General features: G+C 43.8%; 1 protein-coding gene across 1 annotated transcript in view; it reads left to right on the top strand.

Moving 5' to 3' along the window:
* CCBE1 (collagen and calcium binding EGF domains 1) overlaps nucleotides 1-17,453 on the top strand; it is a 181,569-nt gene that overhangs the window by 112,853 nt on the left and 51,263 nt on the right. The window lies entirely within an intron of this gene.

The raw sequence follows: 17,453 nt of genomic DNA, 5'->3' as shown, positions 1-17,453 counted from the left end.
GGTCAACAAAAGATCCTCTTGTATGCAGTGTTCGTTTCTCAACTCTTCTCTTATTGAGGTGCTGTTTCTCCTTGAAACTCTTTACTGTTCGTCTTGAACATGCTCTCTGTGGTTCTCATCTTGCTGTGACCATCTCTCCACCGTGTACTCACTGGTGTGCCCAGGGTTCCGTCCTCAGCTCCCTGCTCTCCTCCCTCTGCTCCCTGGTAGCACGTCCCTTAAGATTCCAGTGTTCATTTCTCCTCTATGGCCAATGACTCCCAAATTTTCCCTCCACTTCAGGCTCATTGATGGCCGAACTCATCTACTAGACATTCTAGAACTTCAGATTCAGTATCTTGCCCCCACCCACTTGCCTCTCATTATTTGTTTCCAGTGTTAGCACTACCCACCCTCACCTGCATTAGAAACAGGCGTTGGCCTGTATTCTCTCATCTCCCACATCCAATCCATGAGCATGCCTCTGACTTAAATTCCTAAGCAATTATTTCTTGAATCCATCCCCTGATACGTATAACTTGTCTTCTTTCTCCTGGACTTCTCTGATGGCCTCCCATCCTTCGGGTCCTGCTGACTTCAGTCTTGTCCACATCAGATTCTACCCCCTTTCCCTGTTGGAGTCACCATGCTAGAACTTGCCCGTGGTCATGGCATTCCCTTCCCTAAAGATACCGGGGATTCTTCGCAACCTACAGGATTAGCCTGGCTCTTTAGCATGGCACACAGGGCCCTGACCTTTTCCCTTGGCTTCATGTTGCAGTGCAACTCACAACCGAGTCCCCTCTGTCACTGCCACTATATTCTGTTTGTAGGGAACAAGTCGTGATGTCCAGTGCACACTCAGGGGGAAGGGATGTACACTCCACCTTTTGGAAAGAGGAATATGGAATTTGTGGACACATTTTAGAACCATCAGAGCCCTTTTAAGTAAAGGCCCAGGAAAGAGGCAGGTCTGAGTGATCTGCTCTCTGCTCCCTTCCCCATGAGGCCCTTCCCCTGGGCTTGGTTTCCTTTATCTGACCATCAACAATGGAGGGAGGAGGAAGGGAACAGGAAGGCAAGAGGGAGCACATTCCCTCTGAAGTCCAAAGAGGTCCTAGCCTCCCTTGTTTCAGTTGGTTAGAGACAAATTTTCCAGTTCTAAAGAGAAAAGAGCAAGGTGGTTATTTTCCTTCTAACCAGTGGGTCCTTGGAGAGAGAAGCTAGACTTAGCAGATAGAAATTAATAACAGTAAGTTTCTGAGTCATCCTGATGTGGGAGGAAGGGGCGGGCCCCTTGCCTAGATCGTGGCACAAACCCCACACCACCGAGGGGGGGGGGCTGCGAGGGTATTGGAGCACGCAGGCACAGTCATCCTGGAGGAGGGCCGGGTCAGCCTAGCTGGGCTGGGGGTCTGCAGCCTGGTTTTAGCTCTCCTTGCCCTTATCGCTAACTCATCAAGCAGATGCGAAAGCTGGCCTCAGTCATCTCCCAAACAGACTTCCTTTTCTAAACAGCTTAGCTAGATAAGGAGAGTCACTGGCAGGGAGCCGCAGCCCTGCAAAGGGCACTTAGTGGACATGAGCAAACAGGGCAGGCTCTGCAGAGGACACGACGCAGGGTGTCCGCACACTCTGTAGGCAAACAAGCTGCAGAGCCAATGTGACTCAAGGATCTGAGACATCGGACACCGTAACCTGTGCTCAGCAGGTATTATAGCCACAGTATGGACCAAAGTTCATACCCATTCAGTCAGCCTGCTCAGGAGAAAAGAGCAAAGGCCTCTCTTTCTTTGACCAGCTGGGTGAAGTTGAGCTTCTCATAGGAAGTGGCCGAGCCAGGTGGCAAATGCACAGTGTGTCACCAATCCTTTCAAGGTACATCAATAAAAATCACTTATGCATTTATGTTTCAAAGAGGACATTTAAGCCTAATTTCCAATAATTACAAACTAATAAAATTAGATCTAACCTGCAGACTGCAAATAACTTAGGAGAGGGTCTGATTATCATAGGAGGAAGTCTCTTCAGAGTGTCTATTGAATTTTCTTTGAGGGCGCAGGCCTATGAGCAGGGTTTTCCACTCACCACACCATGCTCTAGGCAATTCCTGCCTTCACTTGGCCTTTTAGGATGGGAGGAAGGGGCTGGACCCCCCCAGACCTTGATTTATCAAATCTGATGTACACAAGAAGTAAGAAGCAATTCAAAGAGAATGCATGTATGGGCTGAAAGAGCTGGTCTATGATTACTCTTATTTCTAATCTTCAGCTCTTTTGGGAAAGTTCCATCTGTCGGTACTAAGCTACATTGACCATATGTCCCCATTTGACAGCATAGTCCTTAGAACCTTGTACCATAAAACCTTGGTGTTTTTTTATGTTGTTTGTTTTTTAAAGTTTTCTTTTTTATATATTTTTATTGACTTGAGAGAGAGAGGAATGGAGAGGGAGAGAGAGAAACATTAATGTAAGATAAAAACATTGATCGATTGCCTCCTACATGCACCCCACGGGGAGTGAGCCCAAAACCCTGGCATGTGTCCTGACAGGGAATTAAACAGGATGACGCCAACCAACTGAGCCTCACTGGCCAGGGATTGAAGCCTTGTTTATTTTTCCTCTTTGGGAGGGTCAAAGTAGAGGAACCCCTCACTGACTTGCAAAGCTCAGCCCTGATTTAGTAGCTGCAAACAAAGCAGGACCCTGAGATACCTGAAACCCAATGATGAACTTATTAAACCTGTGAAATTGGTTAACCAGGACTCGGCTACACTGTCATTTTGGGGTTTGGAGTTTTTTGTTTGGGTTTGTTTTGGTGGTAAAGATGTTTTTAAGGAAGGTTTAATAGCACCAGCCAATTTAGTGCTTACCCAACTAAATGCAAAGGAGAAAAATTGACTTTTGGCTCCTTGACTCTGAAAACAGCCTAGATGTTGGCTGAAACTAAGGACCTTGTTGCTATTTGAGACCTGAAAGGCAGTCTCTCTGTCCAGGGGCTGGAGCAGTCTGGTATTACCTTTCCTTGCCCTTATCACTAACTCATCAAGCAGATGCTAAAGCTGGCCTCAGCCATCTCCCAAACAGACTTCCTTTTCTAAACAGCTAAGCTAGATAAGAAGAGTCACTGGCAGGAAGCCGCAGCCCTGCAAAGGGCACTTAGTGAACATGAGCAAACAGGGCAGGCTCTGCAGAGGACACGATGCAGGGTGTCCGCACGCTCTGTAGGCCAACAAGAGCTACAGAGCCGGTGTGATTCAAGGATCTGAGCCGTTGGACACCGTATCCTGTGCTCCCTTAGCTATTTGCCTGAAAAGCAGACGGTTTGCTCAGCCCTTAGCAAGGCTTCCTTCACTGAGGCATCTCAGGACCCAGGCTTCCCATGGCTTTGTAGTTGGGAAAGCCTGAAGGCACTTTGTAAGTTAGCAACAAAAGCGCCTTATATGCATTATCCAGCTTAAACTTCACAGCCCTTGAGATATTCGTCCAGTTCCCATTATACAGTTGAAGAAATTGAGACCCAGAAAGGTTAAGTCGCTTTTCTGAGACCACCAACCCATGAGTAACAGACCTGGGTTTTGAATCCAGAATGTCTGACAGAGGACTGTGCTGTTTGTTGGTACACACACTGCTTCTGCTGAAGCCCCTGCCCACGCCGGGTGCTGCCCAGCAGGGCCTCTGAGCTGGGACTGTCTCAGCTCCTCTGATCCCCACCACTGTTCCTGCACCAGAATGAATCTCAATACATGCCTCTTCTACCGGTAAATCATTTTTAAAACTCAGTGCTCAGTGCTGGTGGGGGTGGGAGGTAGACACTTTTTTATCATGCTGACAGACCTTTTCAGTCATAGAACTTTCTGGAGAGCCATTTGACAATCAACAGCCTTTAAGTCCTATTTAGAAATATGTAATTAGAAACTAACCAGGGTTCATGTAAAAGGTGCCTATTAAAGGATTATATGTCTTAGCACAGAACCTCCTACTATACAAATATACAATAACCAGAGAAAGGTTAAACATGGTTTATCCACCTGAAAGAACATAATGTAGCCAGAAAATGTCATGTGTTCACAAAATGTTTAATGGCAGAAAATACACGATTTTTCCAATGAAAGCCAGAAATAAAATAGTATAAAGAACACAGTCCTGATTTTGTTTAATATATGAGTATGCCCTATACAATAAAACAAATATGATTTGTGCTTGGGAAGTAGGGTTATGGAGCATCTGTCATTTATTCATGCTTTACTCTTTTCAAATTTATAGGATCACCATATAGTACTTTAGTATTTAGAAAAAACTAAGCGTTATTTTAAATTTTTTCTCACTTAAATGTTCTTTAAGTCTGATGAATGTCCTCTTTTAAAAGTAGAACTTCTCACAAATGTTTTATCCTGCAAAGCCTAGAGATTTCATATGGCACTGTCTCCACATTAAAAACAAACAAACAAGCCCTAGCCAGTCTGGCTCAGGAGTTAGAGTGTCGGCCTGTGGACTGAAGGGTCCCAGGTTCAGTTCTGGCCAAGGGCACGAACCTCGGTCGCAGTCTTCATCCCTGGTCCCAGACAGAGTGAGTGCGGGAGGCAATCAATTGATGTGTCTCTGTCACGTCAATGTTTCTCTCTTTCTCTCTCTCTCTCTCTCTCTCTCTCTCTCCCTCTCTCCCTCTCTCCCTCTCTCCCCCTCCCTCCTTTCCATGCTCTCTGAAAAGCAATGAAAATATCTTCAGGTGAAAATTTTTAAAAAAGCAACAAAAAAACAAGAATAAAATAAAACCAGATCAAGCAGCATGACTGCTTGACTTGGCTTATAAGGAGAGGCCAAGGTTGCTATCTGGTTCCTTTTTTAAATCATCAATATTTTTCACCTAGAATGACGTCAACACAGAAGGAATCCTTGACTGGCAGCTGTACCCAGAGATGTGGGTGGAAAACTGGGTCAGACTCTGCACAAGAACCCTTGCATCCACTACTGATTATAAAGACTATTGGCTGTTTCCAAAATCCTCTAGAAATTTCCTGTTGATCCCTCATATTTTGAGAAATGTTCCCGCAAAAAAGAGACTTATTTTCCAGGGAAGGATGCATTCCATCCAGACTCCTCTGTGGTCCACATAACTCATAAATACATCTCTTCATTGTCACCACAACCGAGAAGCAGAGAAATCTGTATTGAAAAACAATGGTGTTGAAATCACGTAATAAATCCAAAATCACAGTTCTGATGCATATCAAAGTCAGAGCTGGGGGATTTTTATGTGTGTAATGCTCTTTAGCATTTGGCTCTTAATTTTCAACTTAGTAAAAATTCTTGTGCACTTAAAATAGTCATCTCAGCTTTAATGGGGCAATATTTAAATGTGAGAGCAACGCATGGGATTAGATATTGCTGGCAGGGAGGACTGAAGATTCCACTTTGGACTGTAAAGTCTGCACTTCTGGCTGAGGGATGAAGGCAGATGGATTGAGTAACGGGACAAGTTCAGCATTCAGAAAATATCGTTCCAGAAAAATAGCTTTACAATTCTTTCATGACTGATAAAAACCAACAAAAATCTATTACTTTTAAAAAGATCAGTTTTTCAACAAAATGACCAGTGTGTACACTGTTACAGTTAAGAGGCATTGTGCCAAATTGGATTAACTTATATTTGTGTTTAGTATATCTGGATCTTTTTTTTTTTTTTTCATAGCAAGGTTTTTTTTGTTTATTTAAACATTTTAACATGTCAGATGGCCTTTTCTAGCCTTTCACTTTTTTTTTTTTTTAAATAATTTTAGACTTACAGGAAAGTGGCAAAAATATTATAGAGATTTCCTAGAGGGCTTCATTCAGAGTCTATGTTAACAATTTGAAATATATGACCAAGCTTATGTACACATTTAGACTTACATTTCTGTATCTATCTTTTTTATTGAATTTGTTGGGGTGGCATTGGTTAATAAAATTCTGTAGGTTTCAGGTGTACAGCTCTATAGCACATCATCTATATATTGTATTGTGTGTTCACCGCCCCAGATCAAGTCTCCTTCCGTCACCATTTGCTCCCCTTTCCCCTCCCCTACCTTCCCTACTCCCCTTTCCCTCTGGTAACCACCACACTATTGTCTGTGTCTATGATTGTCCAGACCTTAAGGCTTTGAGTGAATGTTTTTCTGAGCAGGAGATGAGGGAAAGCGTGATGCTCGTGTTGGCAATCAGCCAAAGTCAGCCGAACTCAATCATCATGGACATTGGCTATGCGTGGTTCTGGTGGATACTACTCTATCAGGAAACATGAATTCAAATATTACTATAAATCTTAGATTCAACCTGCTTTCTTTCTGTGGGTTTCGTTAACTACTTTGTGTGTATGCAAAATTGCTCCTCCCTGGATGGATATTTTGCCATTTATCTGAAAACTCCCCATTGCAAGAAGTTACTTGGACAAAATTCGAACATATGTGCTTACTTAGAAACTGCATTGAATCATCATGAAGCAGGTAAACACAGTCTGTGTTGAGTTCTACTTAACCCCAAACTCATCTTGTTAATGGGCCAGAGTTTATATTCAGCACCTTAATTTTGCCAATGGCATGAGTCCTACATAATGTGGGACATGTTGCCTTTGAGAGAAGTAAAAGCTTTCCCATCAAAGCCATTTCTCCTGGATATTTAATGAAAACTATTAATTTAGGTAAAAGTTGATAGATTCAGGTATTACTTTTCCATTGAAATGTGTAGAATAAGCTGTTCTTCTAATCCATTTTTTTCTGCTATGAGAGAGCCTTCAAAATATCCAAGTAATTAAATTTAAGGAAATCTTAAAGATTGCAGCCAAAGGTTATAAAAAAGCTCTGTTAAATGTAGCACATAGAACATAGTAGTAAAATTGGTCTAAAATAGCATAATTTTGCAGCCGTTAGAAATTATATTAAGGATTTTGGGATGAAATGTTTATGCTGTGAAAGGGAGTGAAAGAAGCAGCATATACAATAGTATATCAGTATGATCTCCACTATTAAAAAAGTCAAATGCATAGAAAAAAGTAAAAAGATTGACTTTCTGTAGGCTTATGGGTGGTTATTCTGTGTATCTTTCTGTAATTTCTAAAATTTATACATTTGGATACATGAGCATATTTTACAATTATAAAATGGTAATAAAAATTACAAAGTTCTTAAACATTTTAAAAACAAAAGTCAAACTTTTAAAAATGTAAAGCTTTGCATCACATGCATGCAGGTGCACATCTGTACAAATATACCCATCCTCACTTACAGACATTATATATAAGCTGTAAGTTCAAATATAGTCTTAAAACAGGGAAGGGCATATTCCTGGATTGATTCAAATGCTTGTCAACTTAATTTAGTAAAAAACAGAGATAGTACATTTAATGAAAAAAAAGTTTTCTCTAAAACATATGATCAATTTTAGTTACTGTGGTTTTGACTGTATAGCACCCATTCTCTCTTCCTAGTAATATTATTGTCATTTTGTTTCCCACCCTGAGTACATCGTGTTGAACAGACCTCCCATGCTGGCCCCAGGGTCAGAGCCTGTGGCTGAGGCATAAACCAGTCAAAGCGTTAGCCTCCGCTTCATGATGGCTGGTGCAGCGGTGGGCACGTTTGGGCCGGTGGAAGAGAGCAAATGCCAGGATATGTTCAGCACGTTGTGTAAGCCCTTTGGACCTGGTGTGAGGATGTGGGCCTAAAGCTGCAGGGAGTCGACCCCTAGCAGCAGTGCTCAGAGATGGCACCTGGTGGTACTTGTACCCTGGATTGAGCCATCCCTTCGACCTAATCTTTCCTGCTGTCTGAGCCAATAACTTCCTTGCTGCTTACTCCACTTTTGGGTTCAATTTTATTTCAACTAAAGGAACTTAACTGGTACAGAAATCAGAAAAATATAGTAACCAGCCAGATACTGGAACATTCGCTCTGAGTCCATACTGCATTGGGCAGCGTGCCTTTGCTGGGGACTCTACAGCGTAAGACATGCCTTCATCACCGGCGTTTAGAGAAGGTGAGCATTTGAAAGGCAGCTCTGGGTGTGTACAGGAATGTGATGGGCTGCATGGGGGATATAGCCGGTGTTCACAAGGGCAGGCTTCAGTGACGGCTGTTCCAGCTCTGCTTCAGGTAAAATTGGACTTACAATTGGACAACAACAGTGTTATATTATAATAACTTTGAAATAATATTATGAAAGTTATATCATAATAACTTTGTACAGTGACGGAAGGTTACTAGATTTGTCATGGTGATCCCTTTATAAGGTATACAGATGTCAAATCACAATGTTGTAGACCTGAAATGAATATAATATTGTATGTCAATTATACTTTAATTTTTTTAAGTGGTGTTTCATAGAGCTACCATGAGTGTATCAGAAAAATGCTGAGTCCCACCGGGGAGTTCCAGGGTTCTCTTGATCCTACCATTTTGTGTCCAAACCCAGAGAACATCATTTCCTCCTTTCTCATGATGCTGATTGCAGGCCTAGCAACAAGGGTGTAAGTTCCCTCCTCACCTTCCTAGAGAAGCGTCCTGCTGGGTTCAGAACCACGGACAGTGTCGTGGGAGGTGCCACCCAGCATCTAGGACGTGCAGATCCTGTGACACATCTCCTTTTAAATCTGTGAAATATTCCCACCTCCATGACTGTGTGTGTTGTGTGGTCGAGAAAATGTCTGTTACTGCTTCCAAACTCTAGACATGTGACTTTCAGTGGCTATGGCTTGAACCTGCTGCTTAAGGGCTCAGCAGAAGTAGAGCCGAAATAGCCATCACTGAAGCTTACCTTTGTGAACACACCTAAAAACAGGTGAACATTCCTCCTACCCCAACAAAAGGGAACTTTGTCCCCAAGGCAGCTAAATTGAATATTCTAAGAATGCCGGATGCCCAGGTTCCTTACAGTTGGACAACAGTGTAAAAGAACAGCTTGTTTCTTAGTGAACCATCGAATTAGTTTGCAGTGATACAATTCAGTTTCACGCCCCATTCTCTCACCGTCCTATGCTTGAAAGAAAATAGAAGCATTGAGATTGAATGACCTCTGTAGGTGGTACCAGACCTCATCTCCAATGACCTGTCCCACCTGCCATGAGAAAGTGTGCATTCTTGATTTAGACACTTCTATCTTGTGTGGTTTAAATTTATGGTATGAGCTAATGTACCAGGGGGAAAAGTGGTATTCAGATGCTCTGGCTGGCACTAGGAAGTTTAATCAATACCTAGTTTATTTCAAGACCTGAACATAAGATATGATAGGAAAGATGACCATACAGTGCCTTTTACAGAAGGCCAACTGAAAAGGTTGCATTCGGACAAAGACTCCATCCTGGCACATCGTAGTGTGTGGACAGCCACTGTAGTCACTTTCCAGAGCATTCTCAGTGTTTGTTGTGATATCCTGGCAGCCCCCTTGCAAGTTACCACACAAGCATATCGCATTTCACTGTAACCCTGCCCGAGAAGACTGAGGGCTGGCCTCCGAGCATCTGGAGTCTCAGCAACTAGGTCGCAACATGGAAACCAATTAAATAGAAATTTTGGTTAGCAAGCCAGGAAGGTCTATGGTAATGAGCCGAATCATCTCCTAAGAAGAAAAACAGACCCTGAAAATGAGTCATAACAGGAGGGTAAACAAAGATAAAGGTTGATGACTCCCCCACTTGCCTTTCCAGCCAGACCCTTTGCCCCCCTGTCAGTGGAATGTGAATGACTCACATCCATCCCTTGAGGTACCATGGCAGCAACAACGACTAGCAGCTACTATCAGCCACTTGACGGGTTTGCTGGCCCTTCTCAGTTCCCCTGGCTCCTGGTCCCTCGGCCTTGATGAAGAGTTGAAGATGTTTGCATTTCTAGCCAAAGAGCGAGAATAAATAGATGTCTTTCTGAAGAGGAGAACCTTTGACCTTGCTGCCTTTCCCTGGTAGCATGGCTTCTGTGACTAAGGGCAGTTGTGCTCTGCAAAGTTAACTAGAAGATGGCACACACACGTTTCTGGAGCACCAAGAAAAGGCAGGCACCATATTTAAGCCGTACTTGCATTATTCCCCTCAGCCTCTGCAAACCTATAAAGTAGATCCTACTGTGCCCATTCTGCAGATGAGGGAACCGAGGCTCAGGGAGATTAGCTTGTCTGAGACACAGCTGGAAAGTGGCAGAGGCAGGACTTGAACTCGGTCAACTCGATACCCCAACCTCTCATTTCTTCCACCCCATTCCAAAGATGACTTTACAAGGACTGAAAGAGCAACGCAGAACCAGCATGAATCTGAAGCTAACATTTGTTTTCCCAAAGGATCATTTTTCTTACTATTTAATTAATTTTCCTCCAACTGAAAGATTATCTTGGCCTCCTAACCTGAAATTGTGTCCAAGATGGGCTTTCAGGAGGGTCCGTGTTGACATTCCCAAAGAACTGCTCAGAGATAGAATCAGAACACTGGGAGTTGCTAGTCTCGGAGGCACAGAACAGTAGCTCTGAGAAGACCTAAGAGGACATGGCACAGGACAACCTTAACAGCCCAGGTTTGGAAATGAGACCATTTATGGGCAAATTGCAGCTCCAGGCCCTTAGAAATGCCCCTCATGTTTGTGAGACCTTGTTTAGTGCCATCCCGGGCATGGAGTAGGCACTTAAGTAGTTGCTGTTTGAATTACTAAGATCTATTATATTGACCCCCAGACAACTGGTCTTTAAATACTCAGAAACCTAAGCATATACATTCTTTTTCACAGGCAAAAGGAAAGAAACCATTATTTGTACAGTTGATCCTGGAAAATATATGGAGTTTGTATGATGCTGTCTTTTAAATGCCGTCTTTTAAAGGTTAAGATAGAGCTGTTGTTTGCATGACTCCAGTGCCAGCTTTAAGCCAGTAGAAGTGAGTGGTCCCCTGTGGCCGGGAGTGGGTAGGGCGTGATGGTCGCACATTTTCTCCCTCGGACTTCATTCCAGGCCTGCTTTCCCTCCCCACTCATCTTTTCTTTGCACCCCTGCTTTTTACCCTTGTTCTCTTGAGTTTCACATATCACTTTACACGACTTTATATCATCTTTGGAGAAAGCTGTGACATGCATACATTTTAAAAGTCAAATAAATATCAAGAATTCCTGCTTCTCGGCTTTGCAAACATGAAAGTGAAACCATGCAAATTCGAACCTTCCCCCTCCCCAGTTACCGTTCTTCCAGGCGTCATCCATAAGTACAGTTGAGAGTCGGGACCTGCGGTGACAGTGTAGATTTATCAGCAACCACGGAGAAAGCTAAGGGGCTGTGGCCAAAATGACTTTAGATGTATCTACTAAAATGGATGGCTTTTCCCTTATTTTATTATTTTTTTAATATATCTTTATTGATTTCAGAGAGAGGAAAGGAGAGGGAGAGAGAGAGAGACATCAATGATGAGAGAGTCATTGATCGAGGCCGCAACCCGGGCATGTGCCCTGACCGGGAGTCGAACCCTGATCGCCTGGATCCCAGGTCGACGCTCAACCGCTGAGCTACGCCCGGCCAAGCTCCCTTATGTTTTAATGATTAAAACCAAAAAGCACTCTGTGCCGTGGTGAGGGTGCCCGGGGATAAAGAGTATGTGTTCTTTAAAGCCAGCAGATGCCACTTAGATTAGGGTTGCAGGCTTTGGGCTTTATTTGTTTATTTATTTATATGAAGAAAAGAAAAAAAAGAAGAAAACATGCCTGAATTCCCCAAGGGAAGTCTGTATTCCATAGCAAACAAAGCCCGGCCAGAAGTTAGCCTTCCACGCACAGGGCCCTGAGCCAGCTGACAATGTCACCCGCGCCTTTCCAGGGCAGACTAGCAGGCTGGGTCACTAGTCTTGGCTGCACCGAAGGCTGAGCTTGGGGAAAACAAAGTGACAGATCAAAGAGCGAGACCAGCTCTCAAGCTCACTCACTGGGAGGGCCACGTGCCGACTAAGGAGCCAAGTGAGGGGACCTCCCAAGAGTCCAGGCATGGTAAACAGCATTTATTAAGTGCCACTGTGTGCTGCACTGCCTAGCAGCAGTCTGCTAGATGCTGCAGAAGATGCAGGAGGGGCCCCTCCCTTGAAGAGCTTATGTGGGACAGGTGGTGTGGTGTGGGAAAGTTCTTGGAAAATGATAAAGCGATGGCCCCATGCCAGGGGGTGGTGGTCATACTGCTGTATTTGTGATGGTTACTGGTGTCCCCGAACTCTAAGTTGCAGCTGTCCCATGGTCAGCAAGGTCATTCAAGCCCCTTGTGCCCACAGCAGCCTTGGTGGCCCCAGCACGGGGTGTAGGCTGCCCCCAAACAGGAGGGGGTCTGCCCTCTCCTTGCTTATCAGGAGACATTGCGGATGACAGAAGGAGCAGGGGCTTGGGGCCATTCAGACGTGGGTCTGAATTCCCGCTCTGAGCCCCGGTTTCCTTATCTCTAGTTCAGGGCTCGTAGCTCAGGTTGAGATCAGGTTTTTTCACATAAACGTTGCCCAGCCTCTCTCCCTCATTTCTTTCCAAGTGTTGCCTTTGCCGATCTGCAGGGTAACCAGGGCTAAGTTCTATGCCACCTCCTTCAATCTCTTGTCTCAGTTGAAACTCCTGAGCAGGCTTGATTGGCTCAGTCAGCTTCCTGGGGGGGGGGGGGGGGGGTTGAGACTTGTGTCCACTGATGAAGGGAGGGAGGGGAGGGAGTTTAAGCAGAAGAGTAACTGACATTTTTAAAAGATCATCGTATTTACTAGGAAACTAATGTCAATCCATAATAAGGAAAGAAGGCAGAGACCAGTGGTCAGTAAGGGTTTGGGACTGAAGCCAGGGAAGGTTGGAGCAGAGATGGAGAAAATATACTTGAAGCCTAATAAAGATATCACCATATGCTCTCCCTCAAAACTCACACAACAAAATATGACCAGTGGTCTCGGCATTCTCCACCGTTCACCCAACAGCAAGAATGGGTGGTCACACAGAAGAATAGATGTTGCAACTCTGCAAAAATGGGAGGCATCAATCCCCAGGTATCTCTCTTTCATGGCGAAAGAGGAGGGTGTTTCCTAGGCCCAACTGCCCCGATGGGAAGCCTTTGACTCCATGGTGACAGTGGCTCACGTTTCACAGTGTGAACTCTCAGGATCACTGTGGCCTGGTATTCGGGTTCATGGCTTTTTCCGCTGGCTTCCCGCCTGTGGCAGCTCAGCATCCTTGTATAACATGATTTGCACAGCCACTCCCTTTCCCAGCCTGCCCCCCAGAATATTGCCATTCCATCGCTTTGAAAGCAGGCTGGGTCACTTAAACAATTATTCCCTTTCTCACCCAGCTCATTAATAATGACATTCAATAAATCAGTCCTATCTACAAATGCTTGCAGAGCAAAGGAACCATCTGGCTTTCAGGAAGGTCATTAGACAGCTCACACGAAATAATTGTTTCCCAATCCCCTCCGGTATGAACCTGGCTGGTTTCCACTGGGCACTAAAGTTCCTCTTTTGTGTGGTGTGCTTCTGCAAACTTAGGAAATGTGCTAGATCCCCAATGTGTCCAAAATCTCATAGTTTCAGCGTGTGCCTCTGAGGGATTCTGTTTAAGAACCAAATTCTTCGTTTTTCCTTTTTTTGTCCCCTTGTATGAATTACACTTAAAATTAAAATGTTACAGTGTTCTTAGTATTTATCATGTATCTGTAAATGCACAATAGTAAGAATAAAGATAGAATTGCCAGAATTTTTCTTTATGTATTAAGTGATAGCAAATAACTTATAGATAATATCATTAAAATTCTTGGACTGCAGCTACTGCAGTACACGCTTATAATTTTTCATTCATGTTCACATAGATAACCTTTCCATTAGTTTTTTTTTTTGATTGTTTGTTGAGCAGTGCCCTAGAGGCAGCTAGCAATGTTGATAAATATGGACATAGCATGATAGCCACTATCTACTGTGGCCAGTTTCTCAGAGTGTGTTTACTGAGGACACAAGACAGTTTGAGATCCACAGAGACACTGACTCCAGGTTTCGTTGTTTGGAAAGACCATGACCTAAAAACTAATCTCTGCTTGTTCTCAACTCCAGCATGACTAAGCAAAAGGGTTGGCTTTAAGAAGACAGGAGGGTGGGAATGGGGACCATATGATGTGACCAGCAATCAACTGTCCATATCTGAGCTCCATGTAGTTAAAAACTATGTTCACTTATTGGACTTGAGTATAAGTTACTGTTTGTATTAAGGGCCTAACTTTATGCCTGCACTGTGCTAAGTGTCTTACATAAATGATCAGTTTTTACCTTCATAATAACACTATGAAGCAAATTTCAAATTGCCATTTAACAAATGAGAAAACAGTCACGGACAGGAAGAAATACGTTGTTCAGGGTAACCCAGGTGGTATATGGATGGACTAGAATTCTAACTCGGGTCTGTCAGACTCCAAAGCCCAGGCCCTTAGTCACAATGCTATAATGTCTTTCTTAGCCCAGAGAAACACACCTACCATAACACATGCTTGTAGGTTAACCTGGAAAGTAAGGACATCAGGAAAGATGTAAGGGGTTATGATTAGGTATATACAAGGTGTCCCCCAAAAATGTATACACACTTTAACAGCTGATAGCTCAATTTTGAAAATGAAATGTATTTTAATAAACACTGCCTTTATAATTACTCAGTGTGCGTAAACATCTTGGGGGGACACCCTATATTTAACACTAATTACAAAGGAAAGGTTGACTACAGATGTTGTAAGGTAAGATTTTTAATAAAAGCTTTCAGTTCAGTTGGGTTTGGGGCAGACTCTGGTATACAAAGTAAAGTATATGTGATAATGGGACAGGTATAAGCACAGAATGAGGGTAGGACAGCAAAGGAGACCCCCTGGCCAAGCAAGGTTCTCCTTGGCAGATGATGAGAAATAGGTTGGAAGAAGCAGGTTGGAGTTGAAATATGAAGAGCCTCAGGAGCCAGGGCGAGGATTGTGGACTTGACAGGGGAGGACATGAGACAGAGAGGTCACTGAAGAATTTGAACATGGACATGGCATGAGGAAGGCAGCATTGCCTTGGCCATGGCAAAACCGGGAGACCAGGGAACCCAGAGTTGTGAAAACCAGCTTAGAGCTTGTTTGCTGTCATCCAGGCGTAGATGGATGTGGCTTAGACTCAGTGGCGGCAGTTGTAGAAGTGGAAAGGCATGAGCAGAAGCACAATGTCATTGTTAGAACGGACAGGCCTTGATGTTTGGGCAAAGGGAATAAACTGGAGGGTTAAATCCCAGGTGGTTGTGAGAAATGCGACGAGGAATTTCAAAGGGGATGTTGGTTTTGGAAAGAAGATGGTACGGTTGATTTTCAAGCATTCTGACTTTGGAGTGTTTATGATGAAACGTCTTGGTGAGGATTTCCTGGGTCATTAGAAACTGGGACTGGAGCTGGAGTGTGAGGTTGAGCTGACCGTGCAGATGAGGGAATCCTCGGTGACGGCCAAAGACACGGTAAAGGCTGAGTGTGGAGACAAGGAACGTGCAGAGGGGCCGGAGAGAGCCTGGGTTAGAGAAACCTCAGCTAAAAAGGGGGGGAGGTGGAGAAGAGAGACCAACTAGGTCTTTAACATCTTTTATTTCTGGGGAGGGTAATAGTCACTTTGGGGGAAGGAAAGATTTAGGAAAGATACTTTTCAGCTTTATCATTCCAGAAGTGAGAACTGTGAGATTTAGTCTCATGTGGTAGCCTTTGTTTGCTCTTCCAGATACTTCTGCTCTTGGAGCTCCAGCTCTTTGCAGGGGGCTGGCCTGTGAGGACCACATCAGCATGGCCCTCATGTCCTCTGGTTTCCCTGCTGGGTGTAGCCAGTGGGGAACCCCAGGTGGAGATTGAAGGCAAGGAATGGAGGTCCAGATAGATACTCCTCTGACTCCCTTCATGCCAGGTTGCCCCAGACTGGCTCTGTCCCTTGACTGAAAGTCACTACTCTGCTTAAAGTGGGCTGCTCAACACGTTTTCTCCCACTGGGCTGTTCCTCTCCCTCCTTTCATCCCTTGAAGAAATGGGGTGGTGTATCAGTGTCCCAGGGCTCCACAACAAATCACCACAAACTTGGTGGCTTCAACAGACATGTATTCTCTTATAGTTTAGGAGGTTAGAAGTCTGAAATCAAAGTGTCATCAGGGCCTGTTCCTTCTGGGGGTTCTTAGGAAGATACTATCCCATGCTTCTCTCTTAGCTTCTAGTCGTTGCCAACGATCCTTGATGTTCCTTGGTTTGTAAACACCTCACTGCAGTGAGGTTTGCTTCCATCTTTAAATGGTTGCCTTCTCTGTGTGTCTGTCTCTCTGTGTCCTCTACTGTCTCTTACAAGGGTACTGTCATTGGATTGAGGACCCATCGTAATCCAGTATAATCTCATCTTGATCCTTACCTTACATCTGTAAGACCCTATTTCCAAATAAAGTCATGTTCTGAGGTTCCTGGGGTGGACATGAATGGGGGGGATGGGAACACCATTCAACCTGTTATAGGAGGTAACAGCTCTTCTGTGGTCAGCTCTGAGTTCCTGCACTTGACCTTATTGAAGATCTGTCTGATGAACATCCTTTTGGTAAATGTCTTACCTCTTGTACAAACCTATTTTAAAATTAACTCATCATAGCTCCTTTTATGGGATTAGCTGCCAGGAAAATTAGCTCTAAGCATAGTACTTAACTATAGAAGCTCTCTTTCGCTTAAATTCCTGCTCTATTTCTCTTTTCCTGTCAAATGACTCTGTTGTTTTGTTCTCATTTTAACATGTCTTTATGAGTTATTTTAAAAGATATGAAATTGTGTAATTTAGTAAGAAAAACGCTGGTTCTCCAAGTCTTCCTTTTGCTTGCCAAATTGCTTACAGTTTAAAGCTCATCCTCAGAGGAATCATATTTAAGCGTCTATTTTTCATATTCTGGGGGACGTACATTTGGCTAATCTAAAGAATTATGTCTTGAATTCCACTGGTCAATCATGACTAAAAGGAATGCTTAAGTAGTTTTTCCTCTGTGTGTTATTCTTAGTTTGTGAATAGTTGTGATAACCCAACTTTTTCATGATGCACATTTCACAGCATAGCTCACACAACCCACGTCATCAGGCCCAGTGATGGTAACTCTTCCCCTGCTGGGCCATCTCTTGGTTGCATGCTCAGTTTGAGATGCCATCATGGGGTCCTTTGGAAAATGAAGAGGAACATAACATCCAAATCTTTTCAACTCAGTCATTTGAATGAGACCCAGAAGTTCTATACTTTTACACTTCATCATCTACCCCACTAGAGTGTTTTCAAATAGTATCAAGATATCTGGCATTTTTCATCAAATCTTAGAATTGAAAGAAAGCTGAGAGGCCATGTAACCCAGCTATTTTGCAATGAATAGACAAAGGCCCGGAGAGGTAAATCGACCACCCAGTGCCCTGTGATGCATTCATGTTACAGGAGGGACAGTGTTCTCATGGCACTGTCCTTTCCCCTCT

The sequence above is a fragment of the Miniopterus natalensis genome, chromosome 7 (assembly GCF_054644295.1).
Source record: "Miniopterus natalensis isolate mMinNat1 chromosome 7, mMinNat1.hap1, whole genome shotgun sequence".
In the NCBI taxonomy this organism is placed as follows: Eukaryota; Metazoa; Chordata; class Mammalia; order Chiroptera; family Miniopteridae; genus Miniopterus; species Miniopterus natalensis.
Note: the sequence above shows the minus strand (reverse complement) of the source record. Positions and strands in the feature narration are given on the sequence as shown.